We start from the raw sequence: 8804 nt of genomic DNA, 5'->3' as shown, positions 1-8804 counted from the left end.
TCTTAACAGTGCATGTTTTTTACTTTTGTTCTTTCATTGCGGTTTAATTGCGATTACAATGCTGTTTTCCATATTATGATGCGTTTTTTTGTTCTATGTTTGCAGTCTTATATATGTAGAACAGCAGACTACAACACATTGTCTTAGACTTTGCATTAATATATATTTTTGCATTAATATATTTTATGGGAGGATACCATTCGTATTTCCATTTAGTCATATGTCTATGAAAATATAATAGCATATACAATCTCAATATAATATAAACACTTAGTATATAAGTTAAAACCACATATATATAAAAATAAATGCCCTATATAAAAAGTAATATAAAAAATAAACAATGTGCAGGCCGGATGTAACATCAAAAGGAAATTCCTACGGGTCCTCCTAGTAATTGAACACATCCATCATTCTATTCCAATATGGCTGAATTTTTTAATATGACATTGTCTTTATACCTACACTGACTGATTCTTCTTTTTCATATTGTAGATCTTTTATTTTTTAGGGAACTTTTATTTGGATACTTCTAAAAGGTATTCTTCAGATCATAAAAGGTGGAATGGGGGGGGGGGGGGGACGTGTGGGGTAGAGGGAGAGTTGCAGTGCTGGACATGACAACCTGACATGCAACTCTGCATCGACACCCAAACGTACCACCCTAAATAAAACCGAATATTTCCAGTTCAGCATTTAATCCCCTTGGTAAAAGGCTGCAGAATTTGTATATTTTTCTGGACTCGGCTCTTGACAATCTCTCAATCTGATTTCCTCCCCACCAATGCTTCTCTACCCTCTCCAGTGCCATGAACGAGAGACCCCTTGGGTCTTGATTATGTACCTCCTTGAAATGTCTGGATAGCGAATGTTTTTCATAACCTTTTGTTATGTTATTCAGGTGTTCTGCTATCCTGACTTTCAAGGTTCGTTTAGTTCTTCCTATGTATTGCCTCGAACATGGACACTGGATTAGGTAGATAACATTAGTGGAATTGCATGTGAGGAAATGTTTAATAGTCATGGAGTGAGAATTTTGTGTTGAAGTGACCATTGTCGTTTTTCTGGGGAATTTGGTTTTTCTACAACCCAGACACTTGCCGCATCTAAAAAAGCCTTTTGGTTGAAGCCAGTTAGATGTCGGACCTCCCTTATGTTTCTCTTTTAATGATGGGGCTATTTGGATCCCCAAATTTGGAGCCCTTGAATAAGTAATACTGGGGGTTGGGGGCAAAAGCATCCCTATTATCTCGTCATTATGTAGGTGATGCCAGTGAGATTTAATGATAGATTCTATGTTTTGCCTGAGTATTAAATGGGAGAATAATTCTAAATTTTGGGTTGTCTCCTTTTTTGAATTTCGGTGTCTGTTCGAAAAACTTCTTCCTATCTAGGTTCCTTACTTTAATTAGGGCCTCATTAATAATTGGTTCAGGGTAATTCTTTTCTCTGAATTGGTTACTCATTAGATTGGCCTCCTCCTCAAATTTGTTATCCTCGGTACAGTTTAGCTTGAGTCTGCAAAACTGTCCGAAGGGTACATTCATTAGCCACCTTGGTAGGTGGCAACTTGAGAAGGGAATATAACCATTTTTAGCCGTGGGTTTTTGGAATGTGTTGCAAACATATTTATTATTTTTTCGTGTAATTTAAATATCTAAAAATTCTACCCTTTCTTCTCCAATGCTGGAAGTAAACGTCAGATTGTTTGTATTGTCATTAATTTTGATAATGAATCTATCCAGGTTCTCTTGTGTCCCATTCCAGATAAAAATAATGTCATCAATATATCGCCGCCATAGGACCAGGCTTGCCCCCAGTTCCGGGTCTATGTTGTTGACCTCTCATTGTGCCAAAAATAAATTGGCATAACTGGGGGCAAACCTGGTACCCATGGCGGCGTCCACGTATGTGTGTATTTTTATATATATATATATAGATAGATATGTGAATGCACTCCGGACGCCGCTCGGAACACACATGGACCGGCGCGGTCTCCAACACGCCCCTTCACATGGACGCATTATCAGCCCTATTTAAAGGGGCACAAGCAATAATTCCCTCACACCTCCACTCTCCAGGCTAGTGACCGCGTGCCTCCGGACTGCCGCTCCATCCCCATTGACTATAATGGGGGCGGAGTTCTGACGAAGCACGGCAGCGCACGGCAAGAGGCTGCCGGAGTAAAACTACGACATGTCCGACATTTATTCTGGCAGCCTCTTGGCGTGCGCTGCCATGCCTCGCCAGAACTCTGCCCCCGCCCCATTATAGTCAATGCGGACAGAACGGCAGTCCGGAGGCACACGGTCAGTAGCGACAGGACGGATCCGGCAGGCTGTTCACCAGACGGAACCGCCTGCCGGAGGTCAGTGCCGCTAGTGTGAAAGTTGCCTTATCATCCCAGTTGCGGCACAGGTGAGTCCTGGTCGGTATATTTCGGCCATTGATATCTTATTTTGTCATGGTATTACTTATTTCGACCTGTTGTGATGCAGATGACCACAATGCATAATACGTTTAGAGATTGTTATACTATAATGGTTGCTTCAGTTACATTTATAAGTACCTTAACATCAATATATAGATGTATAAGCACATCGGGTTCGATATATAGTTTTTCTGCAGAAATCTAATGCTGTCACAATTAGAAAGTCTGGAGTTTAGATCTATATTCCAGAAGAGATAGCCTGAAAGGGGATGCCATTCTACAATATGTTATATGTAATCCTCACGTCTACATCAGCCATTGTACCTTATTTTTCATTTTGTTTTCACAAATTATGATTATTTCTTTATTTTCTATATTTATACTTCAGTGTCTGATAAAGGGCTGCAAGCCGAAAACGTTCACACACTGCCGCGTAATTGTATGTACCGAGCAATAAAATACAAACTCAATAGAAGCAAAATTCTGCTGTGATTTATGGGAACGCTATAAACAGCATAAAAGACGGGGAGCGACAAAGTTTGTTATTAAGAAATAATTACAGTCAATGTCACAGATATTTGGGAATGTTATACAGGAGAAGTACCACAGGTATTGGCGCTGCTGTCACCAGCGGCTAAGAAAAAACTAGTTTACCCCTAGCTAGGAGAAGGGTGTGCAGGGTCTTTGCCGGACGTGCCCACGCCAGCCAGAGCACCTTAAGCTCTGGTGCCCATAGAGGCCAAAGCATAGAAGCCTCAAGAGCCAGGAGATTAGCTTGTTGGCTGAATAGGATGAATGAAAAGATCAGTGGAGCGCCAGATAGCAAATGGTGATGTGGACGTTTGATAAATGAAATACTAATATCAGAAATGATATTGTGAAAATAGGATTAAAATGAGGTGCTGTTACGCAGTTGTTCTATGGATGCGCATAATGAATAAAAACAATGTATATATTACTAACACAATATTGTGCTACAATTAAAAGTGTGCATCCATATAAGTTTTTACTCACTTCACCGGTTGGCTAAACCTATATCAGCTCTTACCAGCAGATCACGCATGTTTTTTGGCCTACGGTTGCATGGCAGTATCGGGTTACTGAATTCCTCAATTTCTGGTTATGCTTTTTTTAACAATGGCCAATGACCCCGAATGATATTCAGGATTTTACGTGCACTGGCGCAAGATAAAGCTCAAGACACTTGACGCCATAAACCCCCTATCGCCGAGATCGCCTGTAGAATGTTAGATATCCTCGCAGTCCTGCGAATAGATGACCCGGTGGACTCCAACTATTAAGTAAGGTATCCTTTAATAAATAGGTCCACTCAATGCGTTTCGGGATTATTGTAGACCCCTTCCTCAGGAGCAATAATACAAAATGTACAACAAACAGGGGTTTATATACACATATATGTCCGACAGGTGTGAAAATAAAAAAAATGAGTGCCAGGAGGTGCACGAATAACATCACTTGTTTTTCTAAATATAAAAATAATAGTTATAAATAAAAGATAGGACTACCCAACATTAATCGACCACTCACCGATTCTTGTGGTCGGATAGAAAAGCAGGGGGGGAGGGAGTGTCTGTATGTAGCGCTATGGGGCAGCGGCCGCGCACCAGAAGTAGACTGACTTCCAGTCCGTGTACCGCATAATTGGAATGCACCGGATACAGAAGAGAGTCAGAGGGAGGCGTGGAACGCTAATGCGGGTCACCAGCCATTGCTCTCCTGGACTCAACACATTTAACCCCTGTATTAGTGGGATATGTATATCGGAAAGGTATATAGGATATGAATAACAAGTTTGAGGGGAATAGGGGCTTCTGAAGAATATACATGAGGGGAATAAAGATAAAAATCTAAATAAACTTTAAAATAAACATATATGGGGAAATTGATATAGATGCAAATCAAAATACAATTATAGATATATGAGTATATATAGAGATATAAATATATAAATACAAATATAAATACAGATACATTTATCTAAAATATGTAATACACTGATAACGTAAAAAAAAAATTGTCACAAATAAGTTATCATCTAAAATATACTGATAGGAAAGAACCATGGTATGTGTGTATAAAACTGTAGATTTACATATAATTTACAGATTATAATCAGAGTTTTGACCTCGACTTCGATAGTAGTACTAGTTTACTTGTATATATATCCATATGTGATTAGGATAGAAAAATGCATACAGTATATATATATATATATATATATATATATATTGTGGCGAAACCAACCTCGCCACTGGGTTTTGGAGAGGACTGTTTAAAAGCCTCTTGCCTCAGGATTATGGCCCATAGTAACTGTAAAGGAGAAAACAGACCGGCCGCACAGCTTAAATCTGTCTGTAGAATTGTATTTTATGTTATTATGCGTTCGGTTAAATTGTATGTTATGTGAGGCACCCAGATAGCTAATAGTATTGTATTCGTGTATTCTGAGTGCCATTCACCTAATGATATGCACTCAGACTTGAGCTATCTGGGGATATGTTAAATGTCTGTGTTTGCTGTGGGGGTGTGCCATTGTGTGTTTGGGTGGTGATTCCTGTCCTGTTGTCTCCACATGTGTATTGGTGATCTCCCCTTTGTCCTGAGAGATAATTGGATTGTCTTTGGTCGTCTCCGGGACAGAGGGGAGGAAACCATGATGCATTGTGGGGATATGTTGTATCTGCAACAAACTGTAATAAAAACCAGGCTGGGTGTGCCAGCACTTCAGATCACTGCTTGACCCTCAACACGGAGCCTTGTCTCGTTATTGGGGGGATTCCCTGTATGCTGTTGGAGACTGATTGCCAGGAGTGTAAGCTGACTGTACGCTTTTCCTGTTCGCCTGCTGACAGCTACTCGCGAGGTTCCAGTTTGGAGTGCTATTTTGTATCCAGTTCGGGAGGTTGGTGTTCTGCAGTAGCTGTGCCTGTCTCTCGGAAAGGGGCATATCGCCTAAACGGATTTATAGCCCCTTGTCTGCTGAAACGGTGCCGTTACATATATATATATAGAAATGGAAGATGAAGACGCAGCACACTGTCAGTCGGGTGCAAAATCAGGCCAATACGAACCAGCACCAGGGTCCCGTTCAATAAGATAAAAAAAAACACGTGTGGTTTATTCACCCAGGGTCAAATAGTGACGTTTCAACCGCTTGTTGCTGTCGTTCTCAAGCTATGTGCACATGTGTTACAACAGCAGCATATAAAGGTGTATTAATTCATGATATAAAACATCCAATTAACTATAAAACAGGCAACATTCATGACAAATTATGTTTAAAAAGATACAAATTCATCAGCATCAATGTGAAAAATACATAATTCAAATAAAGTGACAGTGCCTCGTAAACAATACATAATGTATGGTGACAGTACATGATTAGATATAATTGATGATTAAAAATACAGGTGTTCCCAATACATAGTGTAGATCAAAAATTCACAAAACCAGCTGGTAAACTGCGCGCGCCGAGCATAGTGGTCTCGGAGGTGTCCACATTCAATTACTGTGAATGTGCGATATCAGTAGATCTTGCGATAGCTCCGACGCAAGGGAACTCAATGGAAACCTCATCAAAGATGGCCTAATCCTGAGAATGTCCACATGTGCGCATGCTCAAGCAATAGTGACCACCCAATACAAAGTCATGTGATCCTTGTCACATGATTTAGATAGAAACAGCCAAACAATCATGGGAATATATAGGATCAAAGCGATAGGCAGCGGATCAAGACCGTATCAACAGTCAATGATTCCCTAGTAGTGGTGGGAACGCTGCCATGGGACCCCAAAGTCAATCTTACTCCCAGCTGTGCAGACGAGAAATGTACTGGATCTACCGGTTCAATACACTTTCCCCCTTTGGCTTTAACGAGAGCCTGGAATATAGTCACTACTAAATTAATGATGCACTGGATATACCGTTTAAATACTCTGTCTTCCTTCGGCCTTAACAAGGCCCTAGAACACACCAACCATTAGCTGTATCTTGGTGGGAAGTTCAAAGTGTTCTAGCCGAAATAATAGACATACTGATCTGCATTTTTATATATATACAGTACAGACCAAAAGTTTGGACACACCTTCTCATTCAAAGAGTTTTCTTTATTTTCATGACTATGAAAATTGTAGATTCACACTGAAGGCATCAAAACTATGAATTAACACATAGTTTAGTTGGACCATCATTTTGTATTATTGCTCCTGAGGAAGGGGTCTACAATATCCCCGAAACGCGTTGAGCTAAATTATTTATTAAAGAATACCTTACTTAATAGTTGGAGTCCACCGGGTCATCTATTCGCAGGACTGCGAGGATATCTAACATTCTACAGGCGATCTCGGCGAGGGGGGGTTTATGGCGTCAAGTGTCTTGAGCTTTATCTTGCGCCACTTCCCCGGTGAAGTGAGTAAAAACTTATATGGATGCACACTTTTAGTTGTAGCACAATATTGTGTTAGTAATATATACATTGTTTTTATTCATTATGCGCATCCATAGAACAACTGCGTAACAGCACCTCATTTTAATCCTATTTTCACAATATCAATTCTGATAATAGTACAGTGGGATGCGAAAGTTTGGGCAACCTTGTTAATCGTCATGATTTTCCTGTATAAATCATTGGTTGTTACGATAAAAAATGTCAATTAAATATATCATATAGGAGACACACACAGTGATATTTGAGAAGTGAAATGAAGTTTATTGCATTTACAGAAAGTGTGCTATAATTGTTTAAACAAAATTAGGCAGGTGCATAAATTTGGGCACCACAAAAAAGAAATGAAATCAATATTTAGTAGATCCTCCTTTTGCAGAAATTACAGCCTCTAAACGCTTCCTGTAGGTTCCAATGAGAGTCTAGATTCTGGCTGAAAGGTATTTTGGACCATTCCTCTTTACAAAACATCTTTAGTTCATTCAGGTTTGATGGTTTCCGAGCATGGACAGCTCTCTTTAGGTCACACCACAGATTTTCAATTATATTCAGGTCTGGGGACTGAGATGGCCATTCCAGAACGTTGTACTTATTCCTCTGCATAAATGCCTTAGTGGATTTTGAGCAGTGTTTAGGGTCGTTGTCTTGTTGAAAGATCCAGCCCCGGCACAGCTTCAGCTTTGTCACTGATTCCTGGACATTGGTCTCCAGAATCTGCTGATACTGAGTGGAATCCATGCGTCCCTCAACTTTGACAAGATTCCCAGTCCCTGCACTGGCCACACAGCATGATGGAACCACCACCATATTTTACTGTAGGTAGCAGGTGTTTTTCTTGGAATGCTGTGTTCTTTTTCCTCCATGCATAACGCCCCTTGTTATGGCCAAATAACTAAATTTTAGTTTCATCAGTCCACAGCACCTTATTCCAAAATGACGCTGGCTTGTCCAAATGTGCTTTAGCCCACCTCAAGCGGCACTTTTTGTGCTGTGGGTGGAGAAAAGGCTTCCTCTACATCACTCTCGCATACAGCATCTCCTTGTGTAAAGTGCGCCGAATGGTTGAACGATGCACAGTGACTCCATCTGCAGCAAGATGATGTTGTAGGTCTTTGGTGCTGGTCTGTGGGTTGACTCTGACTGTTCTCACCATTCGTCGCTTCTGTCTATCCGAGATTTTTCTTGGTCTGCCACTTCGAGCCTTAACTTGAACTGAGCCTGTGGTCTTCCATTTCCTCAATATGTTCCTAACTGTGGAAACAGACAGCTGAAATCTCTGAGACAGCTTTCTGTATCCTTCCCCTAAACCATGATGGTGAACAATCTTTGTCTTCAGGTCATTTGAGAGTTGTTTTGAGACCCCCATGTTGCTACTCTTCAGAGAAAATAAAAAGAGGAGGGAAAGTTATAATTGACCCCCTTAAATACTCTTTCTCAAATTTGGATTCACCTGTGTATGTAGGTCAGGGGTCACCGAGCTTACCAAGCCAATTTGAGTTCAAATAATTAGTTCTAAAGGTTTGGGAATCAATAAAATGACAATAGTGCCCAAATTTATGCACCTGCCTAATTTTGTTTAAACAATTATAGAATACTTTCTGTAAATCCAATAAACTTCATTTCACTTCTCAAATATCACTGTGTGTGTCTCCTATATGATATATTTTACTGATATTTTTTATCGTAACAACCAACGATTTATACAGGAAAATCATGACGATTAACAAGGTTGCCCAAACTTTCGCATCCCACTGTATTTCATAGATCGAATGTCCACATCACCATTTGCTATCTGACGCTCCACTGGTCTTTTCATTAACCCTATTCCCTTGTTACGGCCTGCTAGTCAGAGTCCTGTAATGTAAGCAGCCTCTCAATTTTGGCTCTTCATTGGTACTTCCTGGCGC

This window comes from Bufo gargarizans, chromosome 8 (genome assembly GCF_014858855.1).
Source record: "Bufo gargarizans isolate SCDJY-AF-19 chromosome 8, ASM1485885v1, whole genome shotgun sequence".
Lineage (NCBI taxonomy): Eukaryota > Metazoa > Chordata > Amphibia > Anura > Bufonidae > Bufo > Bufo gargarizans.
This window is presented reverse-complemented; position numbering follows the sequence as displayed.